The sequence below is a fragment of the Lithobates pipiens genome, unplaced genomic scaffold (genome assembly GCF_037356315.1).
Source record: "Lithobates pipiens isolate NorthernLeopardFrog02 unplaced genomic scaffold, aLitPip1_a1.2 Scaffold_19, whole genome shotgun sequence".
NCBI lineage: Eukaryota > Metazoa > Chordata > Amphibia > Anura > Ranidae > Lithobates > Lithobates pipiens.
The window spans coordinates 29,349,179-29,374,040 of NW_027507764.1; the positions used below are offsets into that span (position 1 = coordinate 29,349,179).

Genomic DNA, 24,862 nt, shown 5'->3' on the forward strand with positions numbered 1-24,862 from the left:
CCTTTAACACAGCCTTCCTCAACCTTTTCAACATAGAGGAACCCTTGAAATAGTTCTCCGGCCTTGTTGAACCCCTGCTAAGAATTAGAAGTCTACACGACTATGATACATTAGTGTGGTGGTCAGTGGGAAGAACGATCCTTACACTTGTGGTCATTGGGAAGAATAACCTTCTTCGAGTAGATCAATGGTGTCAGTGGGAACTTATCTAAGAGGCAGAAATTGCCCATTGCTGAAGGAACCTCCAGCAACCTTTGGAGGAACCCTAGTTGAGAATCAGTGCTCTAACATCTTCAGTCTGTTTTGGAGAGAGCTCAGGTGTCTGCGGGGCAGGAAGCAGTAATTGGGGCTGTACTTCAATGTTCTGTTCTTGCCCTACCCACCTGTACCAGAGCTTCTACTGTAATCAGGGCAGGACTTAGGGTGGTGGGGGCCCCTGGGCTTGAGTCACTTTCGGGCCCTACCTTCTATACATTATCGTATTTATCGGCGTACAACTTGCGCCGGCGTATAACACGAACCCCAAGTTTAGGAGGGAATTATAAGGAAGAAAAACTTAAAAATGCCCATCAATGCAGCCTTGTCAGTGTCATTTGCAGCCTTGTCATTTACAGCCTTGCCCCAGTGTCATTTGCAGCCCTGTCATTGCAGTCTTGAACTTTAAAAATGACGCCGCTGAGATACAGCGTCCTGTGTATCTCGGCAACTCTCGGATCCTCTCCGCGGCTCTCGGGTCCTCTCGGCAGCTCTCGGGTCCTCTCGTCAGCTCTCGGGTCCTCTCGGCAGGTCTCAGGCCCTCTCTCAGTCCCGAGCAGAGCCGAGAGTAGTGTACTCAGCTTGGCTCACAGTCACACCCAATCCCTGTATTATGTCCATCATAGGTCGGGACTGGGTGTGACTGTGAGTGGAGCTGAGCGGAGTACACTTGGCTATGTATGTCGGCGGGGCCCCCTATTGGATGGGGCCCATGGGCTTGAGCCCAGTCAAGCCCAATGGTAAGTCCTGCCCTGATTGTAATGTTCTCTTCTTGCTTCGTCCACATGTACTAGAGCTCTTACTCTGAAAGCCCCAATCCAGACAAACCAGTCTAACAAGAATCCAAGGATGGGGCCAGAAGGGAGCAAGTTTTTCCATTCTAAAAGGGTGCTTGACTACTGCCTCAGAGAGGAGTAAAACCTCATCCTCAGCTCTGTTTTTGGGCGTGCTGTAGTGGCAACATGGGGCATAGGATGGTTACATTCTTCTGAATGCTATCAACCTGCTGCCCCCCTCCCCAAGTTACGCCCCAGGGCACCTTCCATTCCTGCCCCCCACCCAACTCTCCATCTTGTCCTGGCCCTGATGATGTGATTAATGAATTCAGAATTCAAATTTTTAAATTGACAAAAAGATATGTCTGCTTGGTTGAAAGGAAGATGTGATAATGTCAAAATATCCCACCCCCTGTCCTAATCTTTTTCAGACATTCTGCACGGAACTGTTTATTATTAAATGCATATACCAGCGGGCTCACCAAGGGGGTCCAAAAAAAGAATATGAAGGTGAAAGTGTTGGTGAGCTGCGGTGTTACTACGTTAGCTGGCAATACATAGATACCAAGAGAGAGACAGTTCTGCGTGGAGAACACAATAAGGTGGGAGCTACATGTAGAGAAGGTCTTCTTCCTCCCGGAGGACGAGGGAATTTTAAGAATTGCATGAATTATAAAAACGTATGTTACAAAACAGACAAAGCGGTGATCGATAGCATGAAAAAACTTATTACAACAATAATGAGGCGGATGTGTGTTGTATCGGAGGTGGCCAGGTCCATGAATGGAGAAGAGTCACAGAAGAAATGGTCAATTTTGTTATGGCCGCAATATTGTAACTGACTCTGTAAAACAGATATTACACCTGTAATAGAGGCTGAAAAAATCCAAAATGCAATGACCACTTGAAGATAGATTCTATTATTCACAAAGGAGGAATAGCGCAATGGATGACATATAGCCAAGTATCGATCATAGGACATTAAAACATAGTGGAAGCACAAAACATCTCCCGTGGTCCCGTACACCTGACATTGTACAATACAGCCAGTGACAGTGAAGGTCGGCCTCTCATGAAGAACATCATTTAGGAATTTTGGAATAACATTTGAGATGCTCAGCAAATCATTTACGCACATGCTCTGAATTATCAAAAACATCAGCGCCTTGAGATGAGCGCTACTAAAAATGATGTAGATGATCGATACATTTTCCAGGTAAATCAAAAGGTAAATGGTCAGAAACAGAACAAACATCAGGATCCTGAAGCCATCAAAAGAATTAAATCTGGTGAGTAGAATTTCAGTGACGACTGTGCAATTCTCAGGATACACCACCTGTGAAGGAGACAATCACACATCACATACAATATTCTATGGATCAATAAATAACAAGACAAGTTGAGGCACAAAAAATCATATAATAATATACCCCAACGAGGGGGGGGGGGGAGGCTGTCTACATAAAAGGCATTTGGTAAATACAGAGTTACTCTTTATCTAAATATGGTCAAGTCCAGACAGAAATGTCTTAGTTCTTTGTGAGGGGAATTCCACATACAGGGCTGCCACCGTCAGGGAGCTGAAACCGAGCTCCCAAATTGCTAGAAGATACAAAGAGAAGATTTATTAATAACGTAAAGGTTTGCACTCACATATTCCGTAACTAAAACGAGCATTAAAAATCAAAGGGATCATCTGATTCAATCCGTCATCTGTTAGTCCAGTCCGCGTGTGTCCTCTTGCATCTCCGAACGTTTCCACTGGTAGATATTTCAAATATCCCGGCTATAGTGGACGCAGAGGGTGTAATCTCAACCCGAAGTAGAGAGGAGACATTGCTGGAAGTGGCAGCAGAGGAAAGCGCGGCCGTCCCCTCCATCTCGACCCGAACGCTCAGGAAACACGTCGCCAGGAATTGCCAAGGTTCGCCATCACTGACTTAGACTAAGGCCTATGGCCCTTGTTTTGTGTGCTTATTTTCAAGGTATCTCACGGCTGGAGTTGTGCTCATGCCCCTCCTCTTGTCTCAGGGAATTTTAAGTTTTCCCAGGCAGGCCGGTTTTCTTCTCACCCTTGTTGGTTTCCCTTCGCCCCTACCCCCTCTCTCATTCCCTTTGCATTCTTCTATATTTCTTCTCTCTATAACTTTCTTTTTTAGTGTCCGACCTGGACATAACTAGCTGGCTGATCGCAACTGTAGTAGAATTTCTCTCTGGTGATGGATCCCATGGTATTCTTCTTGAGTGGCACTGGGTAAGTGCTTTCATGATGCTCGCTGTTTTCATCTATTTGCTCCATGGCTAGTGTGTCACATCTGCAACCCCGCCCCTGAGTGGTTTCTCACAACAACCAGGGACTAAACTCTCCAACTAAATGGAGGAAGGCCTTGCAATATTTTCACAAACAAAATTGATATAGTACTCCTACAGGAGACTCACTTTTCTAAGAAATATAGCCCTTCGTTCATCCACACCAAATACCCTACATTTTTTATGCCCAATGCTGAAGACAAGACTAGGGGGATTCTCTTTTCCCCAAAGTTGTAAGTTCTCACACCTTCTGGAATGTAAAGATCCTGAGGGAAGATTTATCTTAGTTAAAGGGGTCCTGGATGATCAAATGTATTCTTTTGTCTCCTATTACACTCCAAATAAGGGACAATACTCCTTCTTTCAAACCCTGTACCCTCTAATAGGGGGTTCAGGGTCTGGAATAGTGATTCTTGGTGGGAATTCTAATGTGGCATTAGACCAGAGACTCGAAAAGTCACGTCCATTTGGGGATCACCCACCCTTCTAAACAAAGCCACCGTATTGCCGTCATCTTCCAACAGGGACTGGTGAATGTTTGGAGAGAAACCAATCCAACAATGCGCGCAATTACTCAAGCCCCCATAACTAACTTGCCAGGATAGATCATATATTTGTCTCCAATGACCTGGTCCCTCTTATATCTAAGTCCTAAATAAAGGACTCTGGTCGGATCACTCTATGGCATTTCTTTGTTTTCAACATCTCTGGGGCCAGAGAGGCGGTAGACACTGGAGGCTTAATGAGTCGATTCTCAGTGATCCCATCAGGGCTAGAGAGATCGAGATCGCTATCAAGGAATATTTCCTTATAAATTATAGTCCAGGTACTTCCCCAGAAACTCTATGGGCAGCACACAAGGCTACAATAAGGGGCAAACTCATTCAAATAGCTTCCCGGCTCCATAAAGCTAAAAGTACGGACATTGACAGATTGGAAAATGAGTTTATCTCCCTATCTAAAAATCATAATGCTAACCCATCGATTCCCATAGACAAACTTGATACTGCTCACACTGCTCTCAACCTGTCTCTTACTTCCAAGGCCAAGAAGAGCCTACGTTTCAGTGGGGCTAACTTAAATTACCAAAGAGATCAATTGGGAGCCATGCTAGCAGGAATATTGTCTCTGATATCTCAGTCCTTCGCAATACCTAAAATTAGGATAGAGGGGGGAACGTTATCTCAGAACCAACCCACAGCGCATAATAGGAGTATTTCAAGAATTCTATCAAAAACTTTGATAGCACTAACCCACATCATTCTAAACTCCTAGACACAATTAAGATCCCTAAACTAGACGACTGTTATCACCAAAATCTGGAAGCTCCAATCTCAGCTGAAGAGGTAGCACTAGTCATTGAACATTTGAAGAGTCACTCAACTCCGGGACCTGATGGATTGTCTGTCCCCTACTACAAAACTTTTGCCACTACCCTATCTCCCTGCTTAGCTTGTTTTTTCAATGCTATCTGACGGGGAGCCTCTTTGGAACATTCTCTTAATATTGCATTTATTTCCCTTATCTCTATATTGGGCAAGGACACCAGCTCAGTTAGTCATTTTAGACTGATATCGCTAATTAACAATGACTTGAAAATCCTGACTAAAATCCTTACTGATTGTATATCCTCATTTTTTTTTTTCTCAATTAAAGTTTTTATTGAATTCAAAAGATATAGACATTGAAACAATATTGTTTAACGTGAATATGAAAAAAGAAGAAACTGGTACATTACATAGCAGTACAGTATAAGTTGTTAATTAGGGTTCTTTAGAAAACAGTAAAATAAACAGCGAGTGTAGGAAAAGGAGGGGTGAGGAGTGGGGTGAAAAAGAAAAGAAAAAGGTTAAAATTGGAATTAGGGATGATAAAGGGATAAAATTAATAGAAAAGACAATGGGGGGGAGAGAAAGCAGAGAGCGGAAAGATAAGGGTAGGGGAACATTAAGGTAAGGGTATATGTTGTTGGAAAACTGTGATGCCGTGTGGTGGGTAGGATGAGTTTGTGTGGTAAGACAAATGGATATAGAGTTGTAAGGCATGGTTTGTTATAGCATTCAGACTTAGAGAAGGGGGGGACAGCTTACATGGAAAACGGTGTTTACATGGAAAACAGTGTTAGGAGAGTTCATTTATCACAAAAAGACAGAACATATCAGGTAAAAATACATTGATATTCAGTTGAGAGGGTAAAAAGTAACCAAGGTTGCCAAGTTTCATGGAATGTATTATTGCTTTCACGTTTCATTGCTAAGATTTCTTCCATCTTGTATATGTAATGTGATCTTTCTATCCACTCTTTAATGGTTGGTACTCTGGTCGTTTTCCAATATAGTGGGATTAAGCTTTTAGCTGCCGTGAGTAAATGTCTGCATAACGACTTTTTGTATTTACTGGTCGTGTGTTTAGTAATGTGTAGTAAACATGCCGCTGCATCAAAAGACATTGTAGTGTTGGTGATTTGTTTAATCCATTTGGCGATTTCAGACCAGTATGTGCGAATTGCAGTACACTCCCACCAAATATGTATAAAGGAGCCCACTGCATTTCCACAGCGCCAGCATGTATCTGAAGTCGTAGGCGACCATTTCTTGGTTTTTAGGGGAGTATGATACCACTGCGTGAGGATTTTGTATGAGATTTCTTGATATTTGGTGCTAAGTGAGCATTTATGTGCAAAGATGCAGGCTTTCTCCCATTGTGTGTCTTGCAGGGAGGTGTTTAGTGCTGTTTCCCATTTCTCTTTGTGATTGTTTCTTTGGTTGTGTGCTGGTTGGGACAGCCAGCTATAAGCAGTAGAAGTGGTCTTGGAGAGTTTGGCGCCCTTGTAACAAATGTCTTCAAGTGGCGTCAAGCTTTGGGTGTAAGAGGGTTTGTATGGACTGTTGAGTAAGAAATCTTTTATTTGAACATAAAACCAAGGATTTATGGAAGGGTCGCTATATTCAGAGTTAAGCACATTTAATGACTTAAGTTTGTTTTTGTGGAAACAATGTTTGGCTAAAAGCTTCTTGCCCTTACCTATAGTGGGGCCTATTTTGAGGTGTAGTCCAGGAAGAAAGTCCGGGTTGTTGGTCAGGGGAGTCAACGGGCCTGGTATGGTGGCCAAGTTGTATTGTTGGGCAATCTTATGCCAAATGGTTAATGTATTGGCAACAAAGGGGTTCGGTATGTGTTTTGTGGATTTGGAGTGTAATGTCCAAGGGTAGAAAAAGGTCTGTCTAGAGTTGTCGGGTAATTCAAGTTGTATCCAGTCTTTGACTTCATTGTGGCAATGCCAATCAATGAGTCTGGTGATGTGAGTAGCATAACAGTATTTTTTGAAATCTGGTAAGCCTAGTCCTCCTGCTTTTTTAGGTAGGGTAAGGGTCCTGAAGTTAATTCTGGGTCTTTTATTGGCCCAAAGAAATTTTCTTTGTAACGACTGCAATTTGGAGAAGAAGGAGTTGGGTATCATGATAGGCAATGCGTTAAAGACATATAATAATTTGGGGAGAATGGTCATTTTTAGGATGGCGGCTCTTCCAAACCAAGAGAATGATCTGGGAGACCAGCGTGCGAGATCCTTGGCTATGGAGTTTAGTAAAGGAACATAGTTTGCCGTAAAGAGAGATTCTATTGTGCGGGTAAGTTTGATTCCCAAATATTTAAGTGTGTTCTGCTCCCATCTAAATTTATAATTCCCTTTAAGGCTATCATAGTCTGTTGTTGATAGATTGATATTAAGTGCTTCTGATTTTGTGTAGTTAATCTTAAAAAATTTGAGATAAAGCCGAATGTCTCGAAAATCTTGAAAAGGTTCGGGAGGGAGATGTGTGGTTGTGTAATGAAAAATAAGAGGTCATCAGCGTATGCTGCAAGTTTGTATTCTCGTCCGTGAACCGAAAGGCCTTTGATAGCTGGGGAGAGATTGATTGCTCTGATCAATGGTTCCAGGGTCAAAATAAATAGGATAGGTGATAACGGGCAACCTTGGCGAGTGCCGTTACTAATTTGGATCGGGTGGGATAGGATATCATTGATTTTGATTTTAGCCTGTGGTGTCTGATATAGGGCTTTGATCCATTTCAACATGCCCTCACCTACGCCTATATGGGCGCAGGTAGAGAACATGTAGTCCCAAGAGACCCTATCGAAGGCCTTCTCGGCGTCTGTTGACACCAAGAGGCCTCCGATTTTAGAGCTCTTACCGTGATGTATCAGGTTCAGGGCTTTGACAATATTGTCTCTAGCCTCTCTACCAGGCATAAAGCCTGCCTGTTCTGGGCCAATGATTTTTGAAAGCAAAGGTTTTAGCCTATTTGCTATGATTTTTGCTAATAGTTTCACGTCAACATTCAGGAGTGAAATTGGTCTATAATTGGCACAATGGGAAGGATCTTTATCCGGTTTTGGGATGACCGCAATATGCGCCATAAGAAAGGAGTGGGAATTATTGTCCTGGTCAGCCAAATGATTAAAAGCCTTCATGAGGGGTTTAGAGAGTAAATGTGAGTATAATTTGTAATATTGGGATGTGAACCCGTCTGGTCCAGGACTCTTACCAGATTTCAGGTCCTGTATTGCGTTTTGTATTTCAGTGATGTTGATTGGGTCATTTAGTTGGGTTGCATCAGAGGAGGATAAAGAGGGGAGTCCGCTGTCTGAGAGAAACTGTCTTATCATCTCCTCTCGTGTGTGTGATATGTGGGAGGGTCTGTGTTGTGGGGGAATCTTGTATAGTTTAGAATAGAATTCTTGAAAAAGGTCAGCTATTTTTTCAGGCGTGTGTACTAAAAGGCCCTTGTCGTTTCATATTGCATGTATATGGTTAGCCATCTTTGAATCCCTTAGGGCTCTAGCGAGTAGTTTTCCGCTCTTGTCCCTTTGTTCATAAAAAATGTTTTTGCGGAAAAAAAGAGCTTTCTGAGTTTGAATTTGCAGCAGTTGTAGCAAAGATTGTCTACATTGGGCTAGATCTTCCGTTACTGAAGCCGTAAGGGATTGCTTATGTTGAGCTTCTAATTTAGTGATTCTATTGGCTAGTTCCATTATGGCAGCTGATCTTTCCTTTTTCCTTTTTGCTCCCCATTTTATCAGTTCCCCCCTGATGACGCTTTTGTGAGCTTCCCAATTAGTGAGCGGGTTGGTGTCGGAGTCTATGTTGTTGAGAAAATATGTGTTAATAGAGTCATGGATATCATCACTTATGATCTGATCTGTCAGTAATGCGGCGTTCAGTTTCCAGTTATAGATTTTTTGTTTGTTCGGGGTTAGTTTAAGAGTGATGGCAATTGGGGCATGGTCTGAAATGGTGATAATACCAATTTCCGCCCTTTCCAAGTTAACGAGGTCTCTCTGGGAGACGAAAATTAAATCAATCCTGGAGTATTTTTTGTGTGGGGCCGAATAGAAGGTATAGTCTTTCCCTGTCGGATGCACGGATCTCCATGAGTAGGACCTTGATTCTTTTAAGGATTTTGTAGGCAATGTGAGTATGTCCCGTGGAAGTGTCTTGAAGCGGAGATAAAGGTATGTTAAAGTCACCTCCCAAAATAGTGCAACCCTCTGCGAACCACTTCAATTCTTTTACAATGACATTGCAAAAGGTGATATGAGCCTTATTCGGAAAATACACATTCGCCAATGTAACTGGAGAGCCCTCCCAAGTGCCTTTCAGGAAGATATAGCGACCCTCTGGGTCAATTAGTTGGTTGGTCAGTTCAAATGGTGCGTTTTTGTGTAGTAGAATGGAAACACCTTTAGTCTTCGCATGTGGATTTGTAGCGTGAAAAGACTTGGGGTAGAGATTATCTGTAAGCTTGGGTATGTTTTGACCCTTAAAGTGTGTCTCTTGTACAAAGACTATAGAAGGATTCGTTTTCTTGATTTCTTTAAGGAATTTAGTTCTTTTCTCGGGGATATTTAGCCCATTAATGTTATGTGATATTAAAGTTGGGAATTTGCCCAAAAAAGAGTAAGCCATAATGGAGGGGGGAGCAGGGGGTAAACCGGGGGAAAAAAAAAAAAAGGGGGGGGGGGGGAGTTGGAGGGGAAGGTTAGGGTATGGGTTGTGTGGGGTGTAGTTGAGATAGACGATAGAGATTAATAGAGGGATGTAGAACAATAGGTAGAGAGTGTCTCACAGGAGTCAGGATATCGTTCCACGTCAACAACTGGCGTGGTGTCAATGAAAGGTGTGGCCCGCCAAGCACCTCAGGCGACTCTTGTGGGGTGAGTGGGAGGCGAACAGGTGGACGTAATGGGGTAGATTCACTAACAAAACTACCAGGTTATGGAGTGGATGACCCTTGGGGATTCGGGTGATGAATATGTGAAAGGAGTTGCTAGATCTCTTGGACCTTCTTTCAAAGATCATTGTAGTTTTAGTCAAGGTATTACATAAATTCACTGTGTAGGTAAGGTGGAGTAAATCCAGCAGATTTATTGTTCAGGTCCATCTAACAGTGTGAAGGACGTGAACAATAAAACACAAAGGGTAATGCATAGAATAAACAAATAAACAGTAAAACTGATCCTAGAAACCGTTTCAAAAATAGTAAACAATAAAACCTGTAGAAGAACTTGAAATTGCTGGTATTGTAGCCCTCAGAGTAAAAATATTTTGTGAACTGGGCTTATAGAGGGAGTATTAGAATGCTAGTCGTTCGTCGTTAGCCTTTGAGGTTCGAGGCTAGTGAGGTCTTTGTGCTTGAGATGTGAAACGTAATCTTCATTTATCACGAACGATGTCATGTTGCTTGAAGAGGCCGAATGCAATTTACCTTCGTAGATTGTGGGCGGATTCACGAACGTTAGGATACAGTTCCGTCCGACTGGGGCCAGATCGTGCGAAGATGAGGTTGAAATCCGGACGGATTGTTCGAGACCAACAAACGAAGCAAGATAGACAGTTTATCTTGGAACAGGGTAGAAACATAAACAGTCAAGGGTTCTGAAAGTGATCCAGAAACTTGTAAAACACAACAGGGAGAAGAGACCTTATGTTCCACAGTGAGTGATCTTCATTTTGGTAAGGACCTTGGTAACAATAGAAAGGGTAAGGCCAGACTGAACTCGGTGAGTGATAGTCATGCTTCTAGAAACAGTCGCAGAGTCACAGGAGTATTACAGCCTGGGATTGTTGGCGTATGGGGAACCATGATTGGTTCTATTTATGTTGCTTCTTTTCCTACCGAGGTTGTAGGGGGATTGCGCGGGAGAAGGGCCTGCTGCAGAAGGGCAGTTGTTGACCGGAGGAGGTAGTTTATATTCTGCGTACCAATCGGGGAGAGCGACAGGGGCTATCTGTAGGTGTTCACAGAAAGGGATCAAATCCTCAGGGATTCTAAGCATGTGCTGTTTGCCATTATAGGCGGCCTGTAGAGCAAATGGAAACTTCCATCTGTATGCTATCCCTTTCTCCTTGAGAACTTCTAGCAATGGTCTCAAAGCTCTTCTGTTCCTCAAAGTTATGGGGGAAAGGTCCTGGAAGAGCTGTACAATAACTCCATTGAAGGTTATTTGCTCATTTGCTCTGGCCTTCAAAAGTATTTCTTCTTTCAGAGGGAAATTAGGCAAGCAACAAATTATATCCCTTGGTGGGTTGTTGTCAGGAGCCTTGGGTCTCAGAGCCCTATGAGCGCTGTCAAACTCTATGGGTGAGTCGTCAGGTCGCTCTATGAGTCTGTTGAAAATGGCTGACAGGGCCGGTTTGATTTGTTCAGGAGTAACAGATTCGGGTACACCTCTCACTCTGATATTATGTCTCCTTCCTCTGTTATCGAGGTCTTCGATCTGTCTATTTACTTCAACCATTTGTTGGGAGTGAGTTGTGGTAATGTCATCTAATCTCACTAAGGCTCTATCTCTCCTCTTGCCCGCCCTGTCAGTGACCGCCATTTGTTCAGATAGTCTGAGCAGTTCAGATTTGATGTCTGTGATAGCTGCCGAAAAGGAATTTTTAATGTCTGCGGCTATTTCAGTCATTATTGCATATGTCAGCGGGGGGTCATTGGTGTCAGTACCTCTGAAGGAGTCCTCCGATGCTGGGATGGAGATGTCATCATCTTCCCTGTCATCTCTGCCTTCTCCCTCCGCATGTCTGTGCGCCGGCGCCATCTTGGGACTGCAGCTCCCGTCGTTGTAACGGTATTTGCTGAGATTTGCTGCCGATGGCTTGCTTTTTGGGGTTCCCGATGAGCGGAGGGGACGCATGTGTGCCCCTTTCTTCAAGTGGTTTGGCATTCTCGCTCCGTTTAGCAGTCCGTTTTCGGGCCGAATCCCCAGTGTCCTCGGAGCTCCTCTATTCAGCGTCCATCCACGCTGCGCGCCAAGCCACACCCCCATTTTTTTTGCCTTTACATCCACAAAGATCAGGTGGGTTTTATCCCCGGGAGGCAGAGTCCTGACCAAATTTGCAGGCCAATTGACATTATCTCCCTCTTAAATTCGGGATGGGATGGAGGGAAGGAACAGGAAGGTTTCCTGCTTTAGCTGGACCTTCAGAAAGCATTTGACTTGGTCTACTGGTCTTATCTTATTGCCATCCTGAAGCAACGGGGATTCGGCAATACTTTTCTGTACATTATATCAGCCTTGTACTCCTCCTCAGTAGCCCAGATACACATGCAGGGATTTTACTCTGAACCTTTTAATATTTCCAGAGGAACCAGGCAGGGGTGTCCTCTCTCCCCTCTTTTATTTGCAATCGCAATAGAAACCTTAGCAATTGCAATTATAAACCACCCCGATATACATGGCATACAGTGTGGCCCCCACTCTCATAAATGTACTCTTTTCATAGATGATATTCTATTGTTTGTCTCCTCCCCATTGGTTTCTCTCCTGAACATCTACTGCCTTTTGGAGGATTTTGGTGAAATCTCAGGTGTGCACGTCAACTATGCTAAGTCTCAAGCTTTAAACATAAAGCTACCAAACTCAACGGTCTTACGGCTCAGGGAAAACGTATATTTATCTGGAGTTATTCTATGATCCTTTATCTAGGAGTAACCTAGCCCCCAAGATCGACCTTCTCTTCCCTGCAAATTATCCCCCACTCTTCAAAAAACTAGAATCCGACCTTGCCCAGTGAGCCCATCATGGCCTTTCTTGGCTGGGCTGGATCAACGCAAATAAAATTACATTACTCCCTCGTATTTTTTTACTTCTTTAGGTCTCTTCCTATGCCGATAGTTAAAGCTTGCTTACAATGGTTACAATCTAAGCCCTTGTACACACGGTCGGACATTCTGACAACAAAATCCGTCGGATTTTGTCCGAAACTTGTGTTGCATACACACGGTCAGACAAAGTTGTCGGAAAATCTGATCGTTCAGAACGTGATGACGTTATTTCGTTACGACGGGACTACGTTCAGGCTAGTAGCCAATAGCTTTGGTCTAGGAATTTGATCTGAGCATGCGTGGCACTTTGTCCGATCGGAATTCTCTACACACTATTGGACAAAGTCCGATGGGATCATATTGTGGGAAAGTTTTATAGCCCAGCTCTAAAACTTTGTCCGTTGGATATTCCGACGGAAACAGTCCGATGGAGCCCACACACAGTCGGATTATCCAACAACACGGTCCGATCAGACATTTTCTGTCGGACTGTCCGACCATGTGTACAAGGGCTAAGATTAATACATTTATCTGGGGGAATAAGGGCCATCGCCTTTCAAAATCATTTTTATTCCGAGCACGAAACCAGGGAGGTTTTGGTCTTCCTAATCCCTTTTGGTACTACCAGTCGGCTCAACTAGTTTACCTCTCCATAGTGTTCAGAGATTCCTGACTGGATTCATATTGAAAGGCAGGCAGTACCTCTTCATACTGTAGATTTTCTCCTGTGGTCCCAAAAGGAATCAATACCCCCAATATTAGCTCCCACTCTTTATAACTCTTTAAAACTTATGGCGAGGTAGTATCTGGTCCCGTTCAGACTTACAAAGCTATATCCAAAGGCAGCTCCCATGTTTCAGAGGCTTTGAATACCTTGGCGATATGCTTCATATCTGGTGGGACTGCCCTAAAATTAGAAGCTTCTGGAATAAAATGGTCTCATTGATCCAAAAGGTTCCGGGTCTTCCCTTAGCGAAGTCACCACCTGTGGCCCTCCTTAATTTCCCAGTGGGATCTGCTTCCAAAAGCATGCAACGCCTCATATTCTTCATTCTGCTTGGGGCTAAATTAACCATTGCAGGGTCCTGGAAGTGTTCCCATGTATCTGTCCTTTGGGCAAAAAGAAAAGTATCCTGGATAATGTCTCAGGAAAAGATGGTCAGCATGCTTTTGGACTCCACGCACAAATTTGAAGCCATTTGGGAACCCTGGGTGACCCACATGCATATGTCCTTGATGCCATGATCCATACATCACTTAACTAGTACTACCAGATTCCTTCCGGTCGGTCACTTATTGTCCTCTCCCCATTTCCTCTGCGACAAAATAAAGCACTACACCCCAGGTCGCACTTTCCAGTCAACTAACCAGAACCTCCTCCACACCCCCAAGACCCATTACAAATGAAAAGGCGAATGAAGGTTCGCAGTACAAGGACCACGGCTATGGAATGCTCTACCCATGGACATCCGCTTGGAGGAAAACTATCTGGCCTTCAGGAAGAAGCTCAAGAGCCATCTCTTCTGAAAACCCAGATGGACACTGGCAGCAAAAGCGCCCTGAGGCGATTTAGTTCGCATATGTAGTGCTGTACAAGTTATTCATTCATTCATTCAGTTTCTTCCCTTGTCTTCTTCTTCTGTCTGCTCTCACTTCTTCTTGATATCCCCCCTACTGGGTATTTGCTGTCCACTTTTTCCTCACATTGGATCAGGATTGCCGTAATCTGAGCTTTTGACCATAAGTAGTCGTTAGTTTTTAGGCCTATCATGTCACCTATGACCATTGAGTCAGATCATTAGGGACCATGAACTATAGGTCTTTTTTTTATGAATTACTGATACACCAAAAGTTACTCCCTCTTAGCCCCTGTACACACGGTCGGAGGTTCTGCCAACAAAATCCGTCAGATTTTGTCCGTCGGATTTAGTTCAATGGATTGTGTCTGAAACTGTTGCATACACACGGTCGGACTAAGTTGTCGAAAAATCCGATCTTTCAGAACGTGATGACGTAATTTCGTTACGATGGGACTACGTTCAGGCTAGTAGCCAATAGCTTTGATGTAGGAATTTGATCTGAGCATGCGTGGTACTTGGTCCGATCACAATTCGCTACACATGATCGGAGTATGTGTCCGATTGAACCAGTTGGTTGGGAAATATTTCCAACATGTTGGAAAATTGGGTCCGACGGATATTCCGACGGAATCAGTCCGATGCATACCACACACAGTCGGATTATCCGACAACACGGTCTGATAGGACACATTCCGACGGATTCTCCGACCGTGTGTACAAGGGCTTACAACGTGTATCACCACTGCACTAACAAAGAATTCTCACCCTATAACCTAAGCTGCTACTTGTACAAAAAATATATCAGTGTTAGTGCAATATTCCTTTCCTTAAATAGAAAATTAGAAAAAGTATGTAGCGCTCATGTATGTGATTAACTCACAACACACAGATAATTCTATCTCATCTCATGTGAAACGTATAACCTCACCAAATGAAACATGAATGTGTAGAATCAACTACATATAAAGTGCTAAAATATACAAAAAAGATATATGGGTACACCCAATGCACATATATCTAAATACACCCAAAATTTATTAAGTGAAAAACATTAATTCAAGTGAAAAAAATTGATTCAGATGAAAAAAAATAATAATAATTCAAATGAAAAAAAACCTAATGAAAAAAAAAACAAGTGATCTAAAGTCCAAATGTGATAATCCACAAATAAAGTGATGATCCGTGTCTAAACAAATTTTGCGATTAATCCTTCACCACACCTATAGTGTCCGTTAATCCCCCAATGTGAATACACTCATTGGCTACAGAGCCTCACACTTTTGTGCTTGGCTGGTAAGACTTTTAACCCTCTAATCAGGGTTATGACTGGAGGATCATCGGATTCGACCATGATGACGTACGACCGGACTACAATAAGGAAGTTCATAGCCGGTAGCCAATAGCTGCCCCAGCACCGGATTTCGTCCGTCGGACTAGCATACAGACGAACTGATTTTTCGAGCGGACTCGAGACCATCGGAAAAAATTGAAACATGTTCTAAATCTAAAGTCCGTCTGATTTTTCGACAGCAAATGTCTGATGAAGCCCACAAACGGTGAAATTGTCTGACGGATTGGTTCCGTCGGACCTTTGCTGTCGAAAAAGTCCAGCCGTGTGTACAAAGTCCAGCCGTGTGTACAAAGTGTTACTTGATTCCAAATGGTGCTCAGAAAAAACACAAACGAGTGCTCCACTTGTCATTGGTTCTCAAAATACATTCAGAGTATCACCAAGTGCCCCCCCCCCCTCCAGGAATAATCTCACCTGCAGGAGTGTGATCTCTACAACTAGGTGAGATCAATACAAGCCTTGTAGCCTCCCTGGGCTTAGGGATTGCTTCCTTCTGTTGTCCTGTCAGATATGGCTCACGGTGATTTGAGATATCCAAATGCATACATAAAGAAAACATAGCTATTCGTGCCTGTATCCTCCATAAAACTTTGATTTAGTAAATAAGTACAGGTTACTCACAATGCTCAGGTGCTTCCAGCACACCAGGCTAGAACAAGCATTAACCACTTCGCGCCGGTCGGACGTCCAGGAACGGCCTCAACTTTCGGTGGTTATATCTGAATGATGTCTGAGGTTACAGACATCATCAGGCATGTACTGGCCATCAGGACTACCGGGAGTTTCCCGGTGGGCCGATGGTTCAGTGGGCCACTCTGATGTAAGGGGGCTGCTGATGGGACACTTTGATGTAATGGGGTGCTGATGGGACACTCTGATGTAAGGGGGCTGGTGATGGGACACTCTGATGTAAGGGAGTGCTGATGGGACACTCAAAATGTAAGTAGGCCGGTCTGGATGAAGTCCAGGGCCAAATTTCTGTCCCAGTCCAGCCCTGGACATCATTCAGATATCGGCATTTTCATCCGGCGATTCCATGCACAATAAGAATGATCATAGCGGCTGTTCCCCCGCTTGATCGATCTTATGGGCAGGGCACCCTCCGGTGCTTCTACTGACTCACCGCTTCCATCGGTGAGGTGGACACAGAATCCCCCGGCCCCCGGATGGTATCATAGAGATTTCCGGTGAACCAGATGTTCCCCGGAGTCTCTATGATCGTTCGGAGGACGGGCACGATGTTATGACATCACGCCCGGCCTCTGCATTCAAAATAACGGCGCCACCTTGGCTGGGAAGCCGTGATCGTTTGTTTTTTTTTGTTTTTTTTATTTTAGGCTTCCCAGCCTAGAGGTGAGATATGGGGTCTTATTGACCCCCCCCCCCATATCTCACTGTAAATATGTCCGATCGTGCCATATTCTTATTACAAGGGTCTTGTAATAGGAATAAAAGTAATCATTTTTTTATTTTTTTTTAAGTGTCAAACTAAAAAAATAAAAGTAAAATTAACAATAAAAAAAAATAAAAATTAAAGCGCCCCTGTCCCGTGAGCTTGTACGCAGAAGCGAACGCATACGTAAGTCCCGCCCACATATGAAAACGGTGTGCAAACCACACATGTGAGGTATCGCCGCGAATGTTAAAGTGAGAGCGAGAGAATAATTCTAGCCCTAGACCTCCTCTGTAACGCAAAACATGTAACCAGTAAAAAAATTTTAAAGCGTCGCCTATGGGGATTTTTAAATACCAAAGTTTGGCGCCATTCCACGAGCGCGTGCAATTTTGAAGCATGACATGTGCTTAATAACTCTAAACTGGAGGGGAAGAGGGTGAGGCACGTATCTGACAATGCTTTATTACTTTATTACTGCGGACACACTACAACAAATGATCAGAGACTGAGTACACATTACAACAAATGCTCAGAGAATTCAGACACACTAAAACAAATGATCAAAGACTGCGGACACACTACAACAAATGATTAGAGAATGCAGACATATTACAACAAATGGTTAGAGACTGCAGACACACTACAACAAATCATGAGAGACTGCTGATACACTACAACAAATGATCAGAGACTGCGGACACACTACAACAAATGATCAGAGACTGCGGACACACTACAACAAATGATCACAGACTGCGGACACACTACAACAAATGATTAGAGAATGCAGACATATTACAACAAATGGTCAGAGACTGCAGACACACTACAACAAATCATGAGAGACTGCTGATACACTACAACAAATGATCACAGACTGCGGACACACTACAACAAATGATCAGAGACTGCAGACACACTACAACAAATGATTAGAGAATGCAGACATATTACAACAAATGGTCAGAGACTGCAGGCACAGTACAGAGGTGATTGGAGACGTTACATGAGACTGCTAGAGATCACTGCCATTACAGCCCCATTACAAATCAATACTTCCACTAATAACTTTCCAGATCTGACAGCTGCACAGGATCTACCAAAGATCCTGAGGTTGGACCCCGGGGTTCTATGGAGAATAATCTGTGTGCTTAATAATGAAGGTGATATATCAGAGAATAATATTTTCAGTGTTTTCTATGATAAGAATCTCCTGAAGATGTTCCATATTCCTCCTCAGACATCATCACATCTCCTGTACATAAAGCACATTATGAAGATGATGTAAATGGAGTTTTGTGTCCCTGTAAGGACCTCCGTTATACCAAACTGATAACAAATGATAAAACATCAATCAGTAAAACATTCATAAATCATTCTGTATATCAGATCTCAGCTGTCTATAGAAAGTCATCATTAATGATACAAGTGGAATGTTGTTTGTCTCACCATTCGTCCTGGGAATACGATCATCTGTGTTATAACACTGAATGTGTCCTTCTTCATGGTCCATGGACCTCCATGCTCCGGCAGAGGTCTCTCTTAGGGTTCCGTCTCATGGATTCTTCTCGGGCCCTTTTATATGTTTGTGATCAGATACTTTACTGATTTATCCCCAGTGGGGTTCATTTCCCAAAGCAGATCATTAGACCTTTATTTATTTTGTTTGATGTTGCAAATAACAATCACTCTTGTCACGCTGAAATAAACAGTTGATTAAATCAAAAAAGACAACTGGCAGGAATAACATTTTGTACGTTCAGTTTGGAAGGATTATGATACGGACTTCCTGCACACATCTTCTAGAACATGGAGACGCCTAAACAAGACACTGATTCACAGGCTATGGGTGTCAGCGCCCCTCTACATGAGGCCTAGCTGCCATTTTCTTCTCTTTGAGCAAATTGTGAAAACATATGGATTCCGAACGGACCTAGTGTATATGGTCTCCTGGTGTGGACATCCGCAAGCGTAGAGGCCCTAGGCTGGATTTAGCCAATCGCATTTGATGCTTGCCATCTGGTGATTTTAACTTACATTTACGGTGATTGGGCACTGTTTGGAGTTCATGCATGCACACTGTGGTGTCAGCAATTAGCGATCTCAATAATTATTTTTCCTACAAATATTTAAAAAATGTTTCCTTCATTGGGACTTGAAATGAAATTTTGGACTTTAGTTTAATATTTGGATAAGCGCAGTTTTGTTTTTATTAATTGATTAAATCAGACTTACAAACTTTTTTTCATTAGCTAGAGTTAACATTTAATAGCTTCAATCTTGTCCATTGAAGACTATACAGTACACCACCACCCCCACCACCACCACCACCACCACCCTATGGCAGTGGTTCTCCACCTGGGGGTCGAATTATGAATTTCCAGGGGTCACCGAATCCTGGGCTGTTCCTGAAGACCACACCGCTCTCCCAGCCTTTTTGTCCCTGGAGCCTGTGACCGCCAAGCTGGGCTGTACCTGGAGCATCTTCGCAGCCGCCCATTCAGTTCACGGCATGGCTAGGGGGCAGAGACTAGAGGTCAGCTGACTGGTGAGGAATGTGAAGTGGAAGGGGCTAGAGGAGACCCCATCTCCTGATTTTGGCATAGGTGTCACTGCTTCTAGACACCACAAAGTCTGAGACTTGTGATTATAGTTGCCATTAAAAGCCTCCACTATAGTTCTCAGATCAGCAGATGACCTTGATCAAGAGCACCTCAGTCGGCTGATTAGAACTCCCCCCACCACTGCCACTGTTCCCACCCCCCCCACCAGCACTGCCACTGATCCCACCCCCGACCAGCACTGCCACTCATCCCATTCCCAACACCCCCCACCAAGAAGTAAGAGAAGGAATAAAAATAGAGAATACATGGAAGGGAGAGGAAAAGACTACGAGCAGGGCCAGACTTACCATTGGGCTTGACTGGGCTCAAGCCCATGGGCCCCACCCAATAGGGGGCCCCATCGAGATACATAGCAGAGTGTACTCGGCTCTGCTCCGCTCACATTTACGCCCAGTCCCCCCCAATGATTGACACAGGGACTGGGCGTGACTGTGAGCTGAGCCGAGTACACTCGGCTACTCCCGGCTCCGCTCGGGCCTGCGAGAGGACCAGGGAGCCACCGAGATACACAGCACAATTTCTAAACTACAAGACTGCAATGACAAGGCTGCAGATGGATGGACAAGGCTGCAGATGGACACTGATAAGGCTGCATTGATGGACATTTAAATGTAAGTTTTTTCCTTAAACTCCCCTTCTAAACTTGGGGCGCCTGTTATACGCCGATAAATACGGTAATGTATAGAAGGTAGGGCCCGAAAGTGACTCAAGCCCAGGGGCCCCTACCATCCTAAGTCCTGCCCTGACTACGAGGAACAAAGAACAAGGGAGGGAGAGAATAAGAGAAAGAACAAAAAATACGGCTAGAGCCGGGGGGGGGGGGGAACAAGAAATTAGGATAGAGAGAGATAAAATGGAAAGAAAGGAGAACAAAGAGAAAGAGTGGTACATCCTAAAATGTACCATAAGGGGTTTTAATACTCTATGAGTAGAATGGGACTCAGGGAGCGCTAAATGCCCGCGGGTGAGGGACGCAAATTACTTGTCTGGCCTTGGATGCTGACAACCCATGCTACGAAAATAATTTTACTGTTGGGGTCCCCACAACTTGAGAAATTTTATCAAGGGGGTTGTGACACTAGAAAGGTTGAAATTCACTGTCCTATGGTGTAGTTCAGGCTACTTGCAGGTCTATCACACATATCTATTGGATTGGCTATTAACCTGGATTTATGAATGGAATCTAGAACTGCCTGGACCTTTGGTAGGTGGGAACCCTTGTCAATACTAAAAATTCCAACAACCCCCGTGATATGCCAAAGCATATGCTTTTTGAGGGGCTTAGAAATGGGGTCCACTATTTTTTGGAATAAGGCCAGGGCCAACGATAGGACCACGAAATGGCACAACCCATTTGGTGTCACAAAAGCTGTCTTTTCCTTTGCCCTGGCCTTTGAGAAACCTGTCAATACCCCTTAGAAAGATTGAGGGTGATGATGTACCTGGTGGGATCCAAGCTTTCTATAAACATATACCTCCAGGGTGTGTGATAAGCATCAGATTTGGATATTTCATTTTGTTTCATTAAGTCATTGCAGAGCCTAATGCCACGTACACACGACCGGACTAGGTCCAACGGAATGAATCTGTCGGATATTCCGATCGTGTATGGGCTCCAGCAGACTTTTTTTCCCAAAAGTCAGACGGACCTAGAAATAAAACATGTTTCAAATCGTTCTGATGGACTCGAGTCCGGTCGAAAAATCCATTTGCCTGTATGCTAGTCTGACGGATGAAAACCAACGCTAGGGCAGCTATTGGCCACTGGCTATGAACTTCCTTATTCTAGTCCGGTCGTACGTCATCGCGTTCAAATCCATCTGACTTTGGTGTGCTTGTGTGTGGTCAAATCCGTTCGTTCGGAAAGTCCGTCGGAACTCTGCCGAAAGTCTGTCGGGAAGACCGTTGGACCTAATCTGACAAAGTCCGGTCATGTGTACGTGGCATTAGATGTAAACAGAAAATCAAATGAGAAACCACTGGATGTCAATGTGGATGCTTGTATGGACAAACAATAAAGTGCCACATCCTAATAATACTTAATTTATTTACTGTATATGTAGAGATTTTAGGACCATAATCAATGGACTTTATGGGCACTACAACATAAACCTTTTATAAAAATGCTAAATATTTATTAATGCACCATTAAAAATCTGAAATGAGCACTATGGGACCTAACCATTTTCTGTTAAATTCCCCCATAAACCCATTCACTGTTATGCCGCGTACACACGGGCGGACTGTATGGCGTACTTAGTCCTTCATACAATCCGACGGACAGTCCGTCCTACTTTCGAATGAACGGACTTGACCACACACGGATGCACAAACAGTCCGTCGAAAGCTTGCGCGATGACGTGTACAGCACGTACGACAGGACTAGAAATAGGAAGTCCAATACACAGCAAAGCACCCTTCCGCCGTGTAAATCCTTTCTGAGCATGCGCCATTCTTAGTCCGTCGAACTAGCCTACTGACGAGCGGATTGTCCGCTGAAACCAAAGTACGACGGACAGAATTTCGAAAAATCCGAAATACTTAGTACGCCAGACTGCACGCTGAAAAAGTCCGCTGAAGCCCACACACGAGCGGACTGTCCGCTGAAATGTGTTTCGACGGACTAAGTACGCCATACAGTCCGCCCGTGTGTACGCGGCATTAGATTAGCCAACATTTTCTGTGTTTCTTCTGGAATGTCTTTTCTCTGAGCTTAAATTACACAATAAGGTCTTAACTTTACAGTTAGTGGAACTGTCCACTCAAGCTTACTGGCTGTTATGGCTGGTGGTATAGTATCTCTACTGGTATGATGGTGGCCCTGAGGGCTCTTCCTCATGGGAAGTGTTAAATCAGGTTAGGGAGTCCCCAAACAAGACCATTCAGATGAGATAGTAGATCCAAATAGGTGCAACTTTATTTCACTGCAGTGGAGAAATACAACACAGAGACCCAGCTCAGGTGAGCCAAGAAAAGGAAGGAAATATCTCTGAGGTTACATCTACAGGCTATACAATTTTATACTTATGAATATGCATAAGATAAGGGTGTGTGTTAAGTCTATTCTAGATGTGACTGTATATTTAGTCCAATCAGTATTCGTATCTACTTAGTAACAAGCAAACAGTTAAAAAAAACTGGCAAACTGGCAAAAAAAAAAAGAAGAGATCTCAGCAGTCATTTCAGACTGGTTTTGATAAGAAAGTCATTTTGAGCAGCCTTTTGGGTTCTTCTCAGTAGTTCGTGTCGCCACATATCCAACAGTTTTTTTTTTCTCAGGAATAGAAACAAAAACGTCTAAGGAAAGTAAGAGACAAGCGTATTATAAATTCTTAAAGTGACAGTCTCTCTCTGGCCGCGTACACACGCGGGGACTGTTCGCTCAACTTTGTCCGCTGAACAGTGTTTCGGCGGACAGTCCGCTCGTGTGTGGGGCTTCGGTGGACAGTTTCAGCGGACAGTCTGACGAACAAAGTTTTTCGGAAATTCCGAAAAACTGTCCGCTGAAACTTGGTTTGAGCGGACAGTCCGCGCATGCTCAGAAAGAATTTACACGCCGAAGGTTGCATTGCAGTGTATAGGACGTCGTTTTCTAGTCCCGTCGTACGTGCCGTTCACGTCATCGCGCACGGTTTCAGCGGACTGTTCGTTCGTCGTGTGTGGGCAAGTCCGTCCATGCTAATTTTGAGCGGACTGTCCGCTGAAACTGTTTGACGAACAAAGTTGAGCGAACAGTCCCCGCGTGTGTACACGGCCTCTCTCTCTCTCTCTATATATATATATATATATATATATAGAGAGAGAGAGAGAGAGAGAGAGAGAGAGAGATAGATAGATATGTATATTAACATTATCAGACCCTTATAATTCTACTCAGATATCATCTTCACCTCCTCGTCTCCTTCTTTCTGTGTTCTTTCATGTTGGCGCTTCCTCCTATTCGGTCTCTGCTGGCAGTTTTATAGCCTGGGGAACTGCATCTTTCATTAAACTTTCCCTTTCGCCCCTCACCACTCCACTGGTGGTCTTGGCAATTGATTTTACTGTTCTTCCAAGAGGCCCTATCCGCTTCCAGACCCTTCCTGTTAAGATGTTGGTAGGGGTACTCCAACAGAAGTGGGTATCCTTCCTTATGCTACCTAAGGCCATGACCCCCATCGTATTGGGCTTTCCTTGGTTACAGCTCCATTCTCCACACATTGACTGGACTTCTGGGCAGATCCTGGCTTGGGCTCTTGTTTCTGGTCCTGCCTACTCAAGGATGCCCCAAAGGAGAGACTTCCTGTTGCCACCACATTAGTATCTTCTGCTCTTCCCACTGCATATAGTGATTTTCCGGATGCGTTATGCAAAAAAATCAGCTGAGGTGCTTCCTCCTCACAGGTCCTTTTGACTGTGCTATTGATCTTGTTCCCGGAGCAACTCTGCCCATGGGTTGTACCTATCCCTCTGTCCATCCCAGAGACCCAGGCCATTGCTGAAAATCTAGAAAAAGGATTCATCTGGAAATCCTCATCGCCTATGGGAGCAGGGTTCTTTTTTGTTGCCAAGAAAGATGGTACTTTAAGACTGTGCATTGACTATCGAGGCTCAAATGCAGTGACAATAAAAAATCGATACCCCTAAGCCCTTGTACACACGGTCGGAGATTCCGACAACCAAATCCGTCGGATTTTGTCCGAAACCGTTGCATACACACGGTCGGACTAAGTTGTCAGAAAATCCGATCGTTCAGAACGTGATGACGTTATTTCGTTACGATGGGACTACGTTCAGGCTAGTAGCCAATAGCTTTGATGTAGGAACTTGATCTGAGCATGCGTGGCACTTTGTCCGATTGGAATTCTCTACACATGATCGGAGTATGTGCGATCGGAGCATTTTGTTGGAAAATATTTCCGGCAAGTTGGAAAATTTGATCCGACAGATATTCCGACGGAAACAGTCCGATGCAGACCACACACAGTCGGAATATCCGACAAAACGCTCCGATCAGACACATTCCATCGGAATCCCCGATCGTGTGTACAAGGGCTTACTCTTAATATCCAAACTTTTCGACAGATTGAAAGGTGCCTCCATTTTTACCAAGTTGGAAAAGTGTTCTTTTGAATGTTCTGAGGTCCCGTTTTTAGGCTGTTTTGTCTCTAGTTTGGATCTTCGTATGGATCCTGGAAAGGTCTCGGCCATTACAAACTGGACACTCCCTGCCAGCCTCAAGAAGACACAGCCTTTTCTTGGGTAGACATGTACAGAACAAAAAAAAATTGTTTTGCTTCATTTTGATTCGTCATTTACATAAATTTGTTTTGTTAAATTCCTTTAAGCCGTTTAATTCGTTTTCTGAATTCGTTTTGTTTATTCATATTCGAAATCGATTTGAATTTTCAAATTCGGACTGATTCGAAAAGTGTTTCGAATGAATTTCAAATCGTTTCTGAATTTAAATAGTTTTCAAAT

At 43.8% G+C, this 24,862-nt stretch overlaps 1 pseudogene across 1 annotated transcript; it reads right to left on the bottom strand.

Annotated features, from left to right (window-relative positions):
* Window positions 1-1,326: 1,326 nt before the first annotated feature.
* Window positions 1,327-18,314, bottom strand: LOC143995865 (olfactory receptor 11A1-like; annotated as a pseudogene). Its single transcript, XR_013277485.1, has 2 exons — window positions 18,228-18,314; window positions 1,327-2,367 (listed from the first exon to the last, which is right to left on the bottom strand). The product of XR_013277485.1 is annotated as an olfactory receptor 11A1-like (transcript).
* Between the last annotated feature and the right edge of the window lie 6,548 nt (window positions 18,315-24,862).